At 33.6% G+C, this 15,666-nt stretch overlaps 1 protein-coding gene across 2 annotated transcripts in view; it reads left to right on the forward strand.

Annotated features, from left to right (window-relative positions):
* The window catches only part of pHCl-1 (pH-sensitive chloride channel 1), a 319,881-nt gene that overhangs the window by 16,021 nt on the left and 288,194 nt on the right, over positions 1-15,666 (forward strand). The gene's annotated exons all lie outside the window — the stretch shown is intronic.

Genomic DNA, 15,666 nt, shown 5'->3' on the forward strand with positions numbered 1-15,666 from the left:
GTTCTGTCTCCGACTTTGTTTTTGTTGCACATCAATGACCTTTTGACATGTGCACCGATTCATTGTTACGCGGATGACAGTACAGTTCATGATAGCTTTTTGTTTGACAAGCCCCCAAAGGGCACACAAACTCCAACGGCTCGGAGGGCTTTGAAGCAGAGAATGGACGGTTATCTCGAGAGTATTTCCTCCTGGGGTAAAAATAATCTCGTCGAATTTAATGTTTCAAAGACCCAATCCTGTCTGATTACGTCTAAAAGGGATCCAAATGATAATCTAGTCTCCTTCAACGGAAGCAATCTTCCGAACAGGCCTTCCATTGATATGCTTGGTGTAACTATAAGTGACCAGCTCAGGTACGGGGGCTCCATCGAAGCCAGAGTAAAGTTGGCCTCTCAGAAGCTGGGCGTACTGTACAGGGCCCGCAGATACTTTAATAGTACACAACTGCTCACCCTGTACAAATCGCAAGTGCGCCCTACTGTCGAATTTGGCAGCCATCTCTGGTCTGGAGCCCCAAAATACCTGAAAAAAACCCTTGACTCTGTGCAGAAACGGGCGGTCCGTTTGATAGATTCCCCAATCTTAACAAACGGACTGCAATCTTTAGAGCACAGGCGTCAGGTAGGTATGCTGTCCTTGTTCTATCGGTATTACAATGGAAGATGCTCTGAGGAACTAGCGTCATTGATCCCTTCGGCACCGGTGCGTAGTCGGGATACACGCCAAACGCGCGCCCAACATTTGTACACAGTTGACACTTGTCACATGAGAACGGGTCGCTTCTACGATTCGTTCTTAAGTTCAACAGCTCGGCTGTGGAACGAACTGCCGGCCTCTGTGTTTCCTCCCTCCTACAACATGGGACTCTTCAAGACCCATGTTCACTCCTTCCTCTCCACAAAAAGACCCTCCACACAGCATCCCCAAAGATGACATAGGCCCTGAGGGAAATTATTTTCTTCAGGGCCTCCTGTGTGGAGTAAATATAAAAAAAACAAAAAAAAAACTGCTCCCAACGGTCTGGAGTCACCGAGACTATGATACTATGGGGAAGAGAAAGGTGGGGAAACACCTGGCTTTTCTGGTTTGGCCACCAAAAATGGCCAAAGTCATTTCAAGCAATGTTTCAGTACTGGATGATGGTCTTCTATCAGAGCGATTCCAGCCAGGAACGTGCCGCAAATATTCTAAATATTGTTTTAAATGAGTCAATTGTTAAAAACACAATTTAAACAAATAAAATTTATTTGTACACGCCGGGATTTGAAACCGTGACCTCCGGCTTGTTAGTCGAGAGCCTTACCCCTCCAACACGTAGGCCGGTAATAAATAATAAAACCAAAATGTCAGTTTAACTCATCATTATTCATAATTACAATTTTACATTCCATACGTTATAAATAACAATGTGGTATTACATTTTTACATTCCATACGTTATAAATAACAATGTGGTATTACATTTTTACATTCCATACGTTATAAATAACAATGTGGTATTATATTTTTATATTCCATACGTTATAAATAACAATGTGGTATTACATTTTTTCATTCCATACTTTATAAATAACAATGTGGTATTTTTTTTTTTTTTTTTTTTTTTTTATTATTTTAATATAAATCATAGTTACATTAATACATACATTTTTTTGCAAAATATAATATTTCGGTACATAATTGGTCATGTATACCTTATCAGAAAAGAGGAGCTCTTGTGCCTGATAAGGGAGCCACGATTCTTACTTCAGTGATTCAATGTTATGTGTAAAATATAAATATAATATATCCATATATTTTTTTAATATAAGTTTTTTTTGAAAAAAAGTTTGATTTTATTGATTTGTTCTTGTTGGTTCGTAATACAGCGCAATTCGGAAGGGAGATTATTATAGTTTTTTATGGCTTGGTAAATATAATGGTTTTGCATTTGAGTTGTTTTAAAGATTGGCGTAATAAATTGATTTCCATTTCTCATCAGTTTGTAAAATTCTTGATATTCTGTGTTATTTTTTTCTTTACACATTTTTATAATTGAAGTTTGCTTAAATATATCATCAATATTTGGTACTGGAAACATTTTAAAAAGCAATTTTGTTGGGAAAGTAGAGTTTTTTTTAAGTATTACCTTTATAATAATTTTTTGCGAGACTTTTACTGAGTTTAGGTTGTTTTTATAAGATCCTCCCCAACCTATGATTCCGTAAATAAGCAGGGAGTGGACAAGAGCATAATATACATTTTTTAGTATTTTCACATTTAAAATATTTCTTAACCTAACATTACATTTTTACATTCCATACGTTATTAATAACAATGTTGTATTACATTTTTACATTCCATACGTTATAAATAACAATGTGGTATTACATTTTTACATTCCATACGTTATAAATAACAATGTGGTATTACATTTTTATGAGTAAAAACATATAAGAGTTAACTTTCTTCCTATGGAATTGCTTGTTATAAATGCCAGCGGATTCAGACAACTTGTGCGGATTCGTTAACAAATGATTCTGACAGAATGCAGGCAACTCGCATTGTAATAACACCATTCGGTCATCGAAAATAAAATTTACTTTTTCGCCATATTTTAGGTTTTTTCACAAAAACGGTGCTATACAAATGATGAAATTATTATTATTATTACCATTAGTCCTTTATATCAAATAGCTGGCTGCATAAAACTTATTTATATAACAAGAGATCCTGTGCAGAAAAGTCCCACAATGACTGCGTTGCAAACCTTTGCCTGACTTGAGTCAACTTTTTTCATCTGCGCATAGCCTGGTTATTTCAATATGCGCACTTCGGTGGTCAATGCACGACTGATGTCATTGTTTATTTAAAGCATTCTCAAACCCTCCTGGTGCCAAATATATGGTCATGGTTTGCCTCCAGCTCGTCGAATTCACAAAAAATAATGGTACATAATTTACAGAAAATTTAGTAATTCTTTCACCTCATTTTATACATAGGATCCACCATTATAAAGCTATGCTTGTGTGTATAAGGGATGTGTAATTTTGTTGGTTATTTTTTTTGTGTAATTTGCCAAAGTATTCAGTTAATATTTTCAGTGTGTTTTTTAATTTTTTTTTTGTAATCTTTGTTGTTTTTTGGATTCCGGATACTTTCTGGTGATGAATTAAAAAAAATTACTTCAAGATGTTTATAGTTGAATTGCCCATTGTTTTTTATATATTTCGCAGTTGGGAGTGTATATTCGTTTATATAATTAATTTGATTTTGAAACTGGTCTAGCTATAATCTAAAAAAGGGTAGGAAAGCTATTAAGTTGTTTTTATCCATAATAAAGTGATATCAAAATTGAAAACGTCTTGAATTAGACGTTTCAAAATTTAAAAAAAAAAAAATTTGTGGTTACTATTCGGCACTTTTTGAGTTTCAATACACTTTTACGGCGATATTTTTCTTTAAATTTATAAAAACAAATTCAAACTCAATACGCCGTGACATATTATTTTTGAGAGTTAAATAGATATTTCAAAGTTCTAGGGATAATATTTGTTCTTCAAAAGCATTACCCCAGATCTCAACTTTCGAGAGATTTCCTCCTTTGGAAAACCGATTTGTAGCATTGGAACAAATTTTCGCAAAGTGCAATTAAGATAATTCGGCAACACAATATCACTTCTATACAAATCAACAAACTTTTCACTACAATCTACCCTGATACCCTGATGATGGAAGCTGCAAAGCTGTCTGAATCATTGTCCAAAGGAAAGGAGACAGAATCGCAGCACGGCTTATTACCCTAAAATCAATCATAACTTTTAACAAATTTAAGAGAATCAATCAATCAATCAATAACAAGAATCTTAAATCGTGATATAATAATAATAATTATGATTATAATTAATTCGTCAGAAGATGATGATCATGACGATGACGATGATGATGATGATGATGATGATGATGATGATGACGAAGGACGATTATGATAATGATAATGATGATGATAAAAATAAAATAATAATTTATATTGCATCTCGTGTAACATAAAACCATAATGTTATCTTACGTGTGCTTGATATTATCAACACAAACGTGATTCGGATAATGAAATCTCCATTTTATAACCTCCCCAAAAATCCAATGTAAATCGCATTAGCCGTGCAACTTTCGAGCTTTTATCCTTTCAACTCCAATAAAAGGCTACCTAAATGGATCGAGACTCGATCAGATCGGCTGACGTATGTTCATCCCTTGTTCCTTCTGCAGTACCAGTTGGAAAGTCCTCACAAATCGATAAGGTATTCTCATTCCTTGGGAATACCCCTCTTTCTTTACAAGCATTTTCCGAAGGGTTGTCGCAAAAGAGCGATGAGAAATGACGTGACAATGTTATCCTCCTATTTATCAGGACCAATTTTTCTTCGGACCGAGTATTTTCAAACACTTGTCACGTTTCCTGACCTTTGAAAGCCCAATTTTTCCTATTTTCTGTTAAATACAAAACGAACAGTTTTACATAGTCATCTGACGCTGAGTAAATGATTTAATCTTTATTCAGAATGTTAGTTTTATTATACATTAAAACAAAATTTAAAACAGATACTTGAGCACTTCGATTGCTTCTGTTTAACCCATCACAGACATTTGACATTTAATGAACACACCCATCTAAAAGAATGAATTTCAATATTTTTCATGTTAATTATTCATTATGTTGTATTCTATCAATAAAGGTGCTTTTTTGAAAATGGATCTTATCATATTATTTTAATCATAGGGAAATCATAGTGTATTTACATATGCATACATTTTCTGTCAAAATGAGACTCATTCTTTATCGAGCCTACGTGTCTGCAATCGAGGGTAATATATAATGTCACTATTTAAAAATATTTTTAAAAAAATGGTGGATTTGAAAATACTATGATGAAAGGTAATCAGGAATTTCATGGCTTGGGTGTGGCTAACGCATTTGGTTATCATTTTCAATCGGTATACAATAAAGATCTTCCACTTCTAGATATGAATGATGTGGCCACATTTAATACCAGAGAAGCTTCAAACTTCTATTTAAGTATGTTTACTGAATGAGTGCGATAAGAATCATGAAGAACTCGCACTCCATCGAATCAAATTTCGTTTCCGTATTTTTGTATTAAAGGGTGCGCCAAGTTTCTAAAAACACCATTATGTTTTATCTTTAACCTGGCTAATAGTACTTTCACTCTCCAGAAGTATGGAAAATGTCCAAGATATGTTCTATTAAGTCAACCCAAAATTTTAGACCAGTTGTCATAGTTTCTGCTCCTGCTTAGTTATTTCAAAATTTAATTAATGTATTCATCATGCCTTTGATATACGCATACATCATCCCCGAACAGCATGGTCTCAGAAATGGAAGACCCACAGAAACCATTTTGATGTTATTCATTGACTATGTTGCTAGGTCTTCAGACAGTGGATTTCAAGTGAACAGTTCTTATAACGATTTCTCGAAACCCTTTGATACCGTGAATCAAAAAAATTGTCCAAACAGTTTGTTTTTTAAATTACCTAAAAAACCGAAAGCAATTCCTTAGACATGGAATCTTTCAATCCGCGAGTTTAAATTTGATTTAAAATGTTAGTTAATTAATTGCAATACTTTATTATTTTTCAAGGTACACAGAAACATACCAATGCTGGCATTGTTACAAATCATCTTAATACTTAAAACGGTTCGAGTATGTCGGACGACTATTATTTATGTGATTTTCAAATCAAATTATGAATGTAAAAATAACAAATACTGGAATTCCAAAGATATTCCAAATCTATAAATTGAGTTTAAGCTCGCGAACCGGAAGACGCATCGTTGCGAATTGTTTCCGTAAAAGCACCAGCGTCTGAAGTTATCGATAACAGACCGTGCACGCAAAGCCTTCATTATTTGTTATTATTTACCTCCGAAACCTACTTTGCAAATGACATGTTTACTTTATCAAAACTGATAAAAATAAACTTCCTAGTTTTATTTCCAAACTCAGTCGCGAAGCTTTTAAAAGAGGCTTCACGCACTGCAGCGAAGTTCAAAATAAAATATTTCAAATTCAAATATTTATTGTATTATTTGGGGAAAGTTTCCATTTTTTACAAGAACATGTTTGTGAGGTGAAGATATTATTTAGTAAGCTTAATAATTTGATGACTTTGCTATTTGTTTGCGGATACTGTTAAAATATCACGTAAGTACAGACTTTTCACGGACATGCCTAGTCAGAGTCATAGGTCTTTTTACCATATGTACGGTTTAGCAAAATATAGTTACTGTTTCTATATGGTGAGGTCTATGGACATATTACTTTAGTGCTTCTTAAGAAAGAACTCTTATTTGGAAAGTACTCTTCTTCTACTGAAAGAACTCTTTTTTGGAATTAACTCTTCTTTGGAAAGAACTATTCTTCTCAAAGAACTATTCTTGTTAAAGAACTATTCTTCTCAAAGAACTCTTTTTTGGAATTAACTTTTCTTTGGAAAGAACTATTCTTCTCAAAGAACTCTTATTTGAATATAAATCTTATTTGGAAAGAACTCTTCTTCTAAAAGAACTCTTATTTGAATATAAATCTTATTTGAAAAGAACTCTTCTTCTAAAATAACTCTTCTTTGGGAAGAAACCTTTTTAGAATGAATTGTTCTTTGGAAAGAACTCTTCTTGGGAAGAAACCTTTTTGGAATGAATTGTTCTTTGGAAAGAACTCTTCTTTGGAAAGGACTCTTCTTTGGAAAGAACTCCTCTTCTGAAAGTAATGTTCTTTGGAAAGAACTCTTCTTTAGAATAAACTCATTTTTGGAAAGAATCCTTCTTCAGATATAACAATTCTTTGAAAATAACTCTTCCTTTGAATCTGTCTCCTTTCGACTGATGATGGTAATCCTCGTGTTTAGTTGTATCTTCCCCTCCAGCTAATATGTCCACTTGTCAAATTTGGTTAAAAAATTGAAAGAAACAAATTTCTCTAATAAAATAACCCAAGAAATTCTCACGAGCTTGTAAAACCACGCATATTTAACGGCATAAGTCCGCAGTGAAGTCTGTGAACATTGCCCACTAGGCAGAAAATTCAAATCGCTCCAACCTTGAAACAAGGGAATTAGATTGAGAGTTTATAATAAATAAACGATTTTTACCCTCATAACATCAACGTTAAAAAACAACGGTTGAAAATAAATTTTGATAAAACACCCAATAATTTCTAATAGCCACAATTTTATATTTACCTCAAAAACCGCAACCTTTCTAGAATTAACGTGGTAATTTTCGCGAAAACACACGAATGAAGAGCATAAATTTTTGATTTAACAGGTTATTAAAATAGGGGCTTATTCCCACATTCTTTGAGAAATACTTTCCACTGAATATAATATAAGGGTTGGTTAAGGCCAGCGTTCTCAAAAAGACGGGAAACTTTTATTATTTATTCAATCCTTCAAAGTGAATATATTAATTCTGGAACATCTTTCCATGACTCTATTCGGACTTGGTACGAATTATTGATGAGTTGACAACAACAATGAGTAGGTACCTACATTAATTCTTGACCCACAAAATAATTTTAAAAAATAACAAAACAAACCAGAACAAGTATCTAATATTATAAAGGAAATCTATGTGCTGACAAAACTCTTTGCGTAAAGGCTAAAAGTTTTTATACTTCAACATACTAGAACTTTATGTGCTGACAAACTGTTTGCGTCAAGGCTAAAAGTTTTTATACTTCAACATGCTACAACTTTATGTGCTGACGAACTGTTTTCGTCAAGGCTAAAAGTTATTACACTTCAACATACTAGAACCAATTTCTTTTACAACAACAATTTTAATGAAAATACGATATAAGAGAGAATTATATAAAATAATAATATAATATACCGCTCAGTGGCAGTTGGCATTAAGTTTGGGTTCCAACCAGGCTGGCTAAGTCCTCCATCACGATATAAGCAATCAAACCTAGGAATGTTTAGGTTTATATATATATTTATGTCAAAAGTGTATTTTGATACGCATTTTAAATAGACTCCTCTTTTTCAGAGCGGTAAGCTTCGGTAACTTTGTTATTTGTGGTATTTTTGCGAGGTGTTCTTTTAAGGGTATACTAACAAACGTAATAGGTTCTTACTATAAAAACACTCTTTTTACTTATAGCACAACGGGAGTACAATGTATTGATGTTCAGCCTAATTTTCTTGACATTTAAACAAGAAGAAAATATTTCGTAGATATGAAAATCGCTTCAGATTTGTTTAGCTATTTGCAAACAATCAATCGAAATCATCTCTTTATATATTTATAAATAGTGTCTACATTTTAAACAAATCTGCAGTTTTTTTTTCAGAGATTGATGAAATTTTGCACACAAACCTTCCAAACAAGAGGAAAGTCGCTGTCTACATGAGATATTGAACAATCATCCTATTCCCATTTCCATCGCTTAAAGCAGAATTTTGATAATTCTTGATGCAATTTTTCAGACTTTTAAAATAAGAGGAAAATTACATCAGTTAGTATTGTTATAAAAATCTTGGTTAAGTATGACGAATTACATCAAACATTGAGCAGGTAGAGTCTAGGTACATAGTGAATTCTCTAGTGTAAGTGAAGCCCCTAGCGTTAATTACCTGTGGAAGGTCTCGACAGGTCATGTTTTACTGGCGGTAAGCCTACCTTACCCGCTTGTTCAGCGCTCTGTGTTCTCGTCTCGCGCATGAATTTCTCATGCGGGGTACCCTTGGATTGTTTCAGATTACGGCAAGAATTTCCAAACAGCGCCGACCTTCTTACGGCAGATGGAAATACCTGGGAGATTTACTGATCAAAGGAATTTAATGTTTTACTCTCCGCGTTTTATAATATTAGACACGACCGTTGAGCAGATGATCCCTAGAATTTTGAACAAAAATACATTTTTAATGAAACAAGGACAAGGACGGTTATAAAAACCATTTTGGGGACATTTTATTTTATATTTTTAGTAGCATTGTGTAATATAAACACTATTTTAGGTTACTGTGCGTTCTGCGTAATTCTGGTTCAATGAACTCAAATTTTCTTGGAAATTAAGTATAATATTAAAAACTGATTGCGAGAAGATTCTGAAAAAAAAATTTTTTCAACGTGCAAAATGATTTTATAATATTATTTTTGTAAAACGTTCAATGATTCATTTCATTATAAAATAATAAAAAATACCCAAAAAACACTCTTTCATTATTTCGAAACAGGTAATGGACAGTAAGACATTCCTTTTTATGATATTTTCAATCAGAATAGGATTTTATATAAAAAATAACATTCAAATGTTACCCAGAAAAATTATTTAGTTTGTAATCAAGGATTTTAGTAACATAAAATAAAATTGTCCAAAGTTACCCAAATGTCAATTTAACATTAGAATACACATATAATGGGGTTTTCATCATGTTACCCTGTATTTTGAAATATTAATTAAAAGATTTGGTTAAAACACCTAAAAACCCAAATAGTTGCAGCTTACCCTTTCCAAAAATAAAAATATATTCAAAAATACCATAAGTGGTCCAATGTTATTGGAAAAAACTAAAACTTTGTTACGGTACCTGTTTGCCTATTGAAATTAATTGTATTGGGAATTTCAACAAAAAAAAACATTCTTGCAAACTCAATACTCAGATTCAAAGATAAGAAACATTGCTAACTTTCTGTAAGAGGTGGTAAAAACCCGAATAAAAATTCCCATGGCAATAAATATAATTTAAAACATTAGGTTTTTATTTAATTTCTACATAGACGTGTGTACTTTCTGTATCGTTTAAATTGTCATTGCTGATTTGCATGAAAAAATAACCCCGTTGGTACAGAGGGCGTTTGTGAAGTCACTCTCAACAAAGTTTGCAGGAGCAGTCCTGGTTCTCAGTTCATTTACCTTAGTAGCCTTTAGCGTGACATGCATGCGTCATTGTAAGATATTCGAACTGTTTGGGAAATAGCGATTTTAGATAGTTTTTTAAATAAATAACTAAATAAAAATATTTTTTTAGTGCGATAATAAGAATCAGAACCAGAAATATTTCAGATGTTTTAAAAAGTGTCCCTTATGTGTAAAATATTCCATTCTAAACAATGATGAAAAATGAGGTAAAAACTAATCCTGTCTACTTGTACGCCTTGCCCAATGTCGTCACATTCTAGTACCACGTAGTCTCTGCGTTATTTAGTGTATGGTTATCGGATATCAGAACAACTATGTGGTATTTTGTCGATCAAACTACGAAAAGCTCGGCTCGTAGCCATAATACGAGGAGCAATTCTCCGTACAAAGCTGTTCGGGAAATGGCCACCATAAAACACACAAATATAACTAATCTATTCAAAGTTTTTAAATGTTGTGCCTGAAATGTTTCATGTTTTCGCTGCCCTGCTTCTGGAAATATGCATAAAATATACATTAAAACTTTTCGCTTTTTGATTGCTGGCTATCCAAATTTCAGGAAACAAAAATGTTTGTTGAAAGAAAAAACAAACTCCCATTTTAAAATAACCATTAACATATATTTTTTGTGAATCTGTAAGACTCTGAAAGGCAATGGCAAAACACCACATTATTCTCTATAGTAAACATCATACTAGATTACCCTGATGGTAGTCAACCTCCGGTAGCAGACGGGACTAGAAGAAAAATTTCTTATCTCACGAAAGTTGTCACCGTTCTAAAATAGTGAACTATGACACCATAATTTTGAAAATGTTTAGAGTCTAAAGAGAATTGTAATATAATTAATTTTTGGGAAATTAATTGAAATTAAATTAATTAAAAATGGAAATTAAAAGGGAAATTAAATTAATTGATATAACTAAAGACATTTAAGCAGCATTTATTTATCAGCCAGTACTATAGTTAAAGTTTTTTACTGATTTGAAATATCTGCAATTACATTAGAAATATCTCATTTCAAATATGGAAAACATATTGAATTTTTTCACTGCTTTTATTGGATTTCAATATATGTAGGAACGTATGTATAACGTAAACATATAACATATTTTCAGTATTTCTTTCACTTTTCAAAAAAAAAAACATCTTGGAGAAAAACCGTAAGAAAAGAAAAAATCACAAAGCATACATAAAATAGTAATGCCGAATCAGGAAATTGCATAACATCACATTTTAGCACTTGTATTACTGTGGGTTGACGGAAACCCTGTGTTGGGAGGCGGGTATTGGTACCGCTGCCCCGGAACCGTTTATTGGATATCAACACCTCTGCCATAGGTCACCCCAAGTGTTCGCTACAGCCGGTGATTTTGACTCTGCGTGGCAGGCTGGATCGGGAGGGAATGGTTGAGGGAGACTTTTTGACCTCTCCAGCAGGAATCTCTCGGAAAATCGCCTTGAATTTCAGTAAGAGGGATGGATTTATAGGTCCCTGACTCCTGGACACACTGACCCAGAGATTAGATCAGATTAGACCTTCCACACAGAATTCCCAAAGGTGACAAAGGCCCTGAGGAACGTTACTATCCTCGAGTCATCCTGGTTGGAGCTAATATAAGAGGCGCACTGAATCACTGGACTACAGCCTGGACGAGAGTGATCTCGGATTTCTAGAAGCTAAACAAATTAACGTTCATTAAAAAAACTCAAGAATAAATACGTATTATGCTCAAGTAATTATTATTATCACTATTACTACCGTACTATCTCCGCAATATAAAAGACACTAAGCGAAGATAGCCATCTTAATTTGATCGTAATTCTTTATTTCTCATTAGAATAACAGTCAATCTTTTTTTAAAAGCTCTAACCACTCATGGGCCTTTTTATCTCTCTAACAAGCCACATGCCTGCGTTAATGTTGTAATCTACGAAAATGGGCTGAAAGATCTCTTTGCAGATTGCTGAAATGATAGCACTTGAAATCTGAAGTATTTCGTTGATTTTCTCGAATAGAATGATAAAAAAACCTCAATCGAAAGAAAAAGCTTTTAAAAAAAACTTTCGCGTTCCTACGAAAGAGTTTTTTTAATTTCTTGATATTTGCTGCAAATTATGTAACACAAGTACAATAAAACTCTTCGAAAACAATTTGTCTACAAATACTTACACCGTTATATGTTAAAATTTTTATGTGTCATTATGCTTTTCTATAACGGTATATGATGCTAAATATGGTTTCAGGAAAAAATTACTCAGAAGTGAAATTCACGTATCTACCAATATTAATTACACTACCAGAATTACTTGACACGACAAGCACATTCTTTTTTATGGGTTTAAATTTTAGAGAAATTTTGTGTGCTAAATAAATTTTGTGAGCTAAATAAATTTTTTGAGCTAATAAAATTTTATGAGCTAAATAAATTTCATAATTTGTATTTAAATTCTTTTTTTTCCGAATATCCGAATCCAATATAAAGATGGCTGTAAAATCATAATTGGATACAGAAGATACTGCAGCGCATCGACAATGTTCACGGAAATAGGACTAAATAATGGATTTACCGGCCTGATGAGACACCGGGTCACTGGAGCCAGGAAGCGGCTAATGGCCTCCGCCGACACGGTGGTGACCGCAAGCCTACCAGCACCAAGCGTCTCTCCTGAGTGATCGCTGGGCCCAAGCTCACTCAAGACCATGCCCTACATGGTTGTACTTTAAAAAAAAATCTATTTTTGCATTTTCTGGTATCCAATATAGGACTTGTAGGATTGCACTAACCTCCCTACATCATGGAATTAAAATTAATTATTATTTATAAAGTATTATTTATTTTCCAGTTGGTCTAATTTTCTCCGTGTGTTATTTAGTCCGTGAACAATTCACGCCTGTTTAATTTTGTCGTGTAACCAATAAATATTAAAAAGTTTTTCTACTTACGTCTTCCTAAACTTTGTACTACAAACCTTTCGCTGAGTTAAAAATTGGATAATGAAGTTTATTCCCTCATATTACCTTTATTTTAAAGCTAGTGCGATTCCATAAATATTGGTAACATTGGATGAACAACTTCCAATTAGTAACCAAATATCGGTTCGTTTCTTTTCGGGGTACTTACTGAACAGATAATATTACAATAGAGTATTTCTAAAAATATGTTGGGGAATATAGCCGTTTGCGTTAATATATGTATTAAAAAAGGATCATGATTTTTAAACTTTCATTATTGTTGCATTTATGAGGCAAAAATAATGATACGATAAAAATTATCCTTCAAGGGGTTCTTAGCTATCAATTATCAATGATCTTAGCTATCAAGCCACAGGAATATACCTACATAGCATGGTGGTTAAAAATTCTCAATGACTGTAATAAACAATGAATTGTAAATGAATAATATTTTAAAAAAATTAATAGATGAATGATTAAATTTAGGCTTATATAGGGAACAAAAGACATTTGAAAAAAAAGAGAACTGTTCCTCTTTTTTTCAAAGAGGAACAGTTCTCTTTCAAATTTTTTTTCAAGAATTAATAAATTTTTAGTTGATTTCTTTCTAAATTTGTTCGTCATGTTTTTGTGTAAGTAAAACATATTATTTTATGAAGTTGATTAAGCCTATTCAAAACGTCTCGTCGGTTCACTCGGTGCCCAAAAGCTAAAAAAGAAACTTAATTTCAACATTTAAGAATAACACCACTTCAAAACAAAAACCGTTTTCAAAATGTAATAAATATTCTTTTACAAAAATAAGCTTTTCATTGCAGCTAACTGGCGTTTTTCATTTTCTATTGGTATTTTATTGGGCTTAAACAAAAGCTGTGAAGCGAAACCTTTTGTATCTTTACGCCAACATTATTCGGGATATCTTTGCCATTGCTTCATCGCCGTGACGTATCAAAAGCTCGGAACAAAGATTTGTGACAAAGTGGTATAGGAATAATACGAGCATTATTCATAATCCAAAATTTCCATAGCCTTATTTGGAACAATGGAGGTTATCATTTGAAATATAACAAAATGGTTCGAGTCATTAAAATTTTAAGCACAATACACTTTTTAGCTATAATAACGATAGAACATTAATTAGCAAATCTACACGCGTTAAGGATCCTCGGATTGCATTTGATTTTAATGCAATTAAATAAAATTGTGTCTGAGGAGATGCCATATCTTAACACATACAGATTTTGGTTCGACAGTGGAGTCAAGATTTTTAAATCATAACTTTCTTTCGCCAAAAAGTCGAAATGCCTGTGCTTCAAAGCTGATTTAAGCCTTGTCCCTATAAGCTATATTCACCGATATTACATATCACTTTCCCGGTTCCCATTTTATACTGACTCACAAATCCCCATTAGCGGCTTTTGCGGTAGTAAAAACTGTGAACAATTTTTTTTCTATATTCTCATACGAAGCAGATACTTTGTGATATGACACCGTAATTTAAAATAAAAGCTTTTAAAACATCAATTTTATCTTATATACCGACCAGGGGGTCTCGCACAGTGAAATCAATAACTTTACAATATAGGATCGATAGGCGCCGTGATTACCAACGATTTTATTTGATTTCCCGAGCACGGTCGCGCTGTTGACAGCCAATGATAAGTAATCGATATACGCTGGTAACATTGGATGTATTGTCTATGAATTGACATTTCGAGAAGTTATACAGCTGCGTAAAAAATATAAATAAATTGTCAATGTTGAATTGAAATAACAACCTAACCTCGTCAGCCAGTCATTTTGCATAGCGAAAGACATTATTTAAAATAATGTGTATTTTTTTTTTTAAATTAACCACATACAGGAGGCCCGGAGGAAAACAATTTCCCTCAGAGCCTGTCTTTTTGGATGCTGTGAGGAGGGTCTTTTTAGAGGAAAGGAAGGAGTGACAGGAATCTAGGGATCCGTGTGTCTAGGAGTCTAGTGGGGAGTCTGTCCAGTTGGATAGGTCAAAGGGTCTCTCCAAACCATCCTGAACACACCTCGCCCGATGAACCAGGACACCCCTGCTAAATCACCAAACGTAGCTAATCAGTTTTCCAATAAATGGTTCCCGGGGCGGCGGTACTCAAGCCCGCCTCCCAAATTGAAATGTAAATTGACAGTATATCCGATACAAAGGAGAAAATTTGCGCTGAAATTTTTCTGTCAGCCCTCAGAAAATATCTTATCAATCTTTAACAGTGCTAGCACATATCGCTAACGTGAAATTAAATAATGAAATTAGTCAATATCGTATTGACATACCTATGACACATTAAAGATCTTTCGTGCTAGACCTCCTGGTTTCGCTACTACCGAAGCTTCTTCAGGGCAGCATAATACAGGGTTTTCCAATAAGAGGTGTTATTTTGAAAGTCAATCGTAACAGATCAATGGTTTTGTTGCTTGTGTGGCACGTAGCGCCGTCTTGTTGAAAGTAAACGTTGTCCAGATCAATAATATCCAATTCTGGCCATAAAAAATAATTAATCATCTCTCGATAGCGCAATCCATTCACCGTAACTGTTGCTCCAGCCTCATTTTCGAAAAAGTAAGGTCCAATGACTCCGCCGGACCATAAACCGCACCAAACAGTCACACGTTGAGGATAAAGAAGCTTATCAACAATAACTCTTGGGTTTTCCGATCTCCAGATGCGACAATTTTGCTTGTTGACGAAGCCACCGAGGTGGAAATTGGCCTCATCACTCAAGATGATTTGCATTTGATTCACTCG

Source organism: Hesperophylax consimilis, chromosome 6 (assembly GCF_061612785.1).
Source record: "Hesperophylax consimilis isolate HC1 chromosome 6, BYU_Hcon_1.0, whole genome shotgun sequence".
NCBI lineage: Eukaryota > Metazoa > Arthropoda > Insecta > Trichoptera > Limnephilidae > Hesperophylax > Hesperophylax consimilis.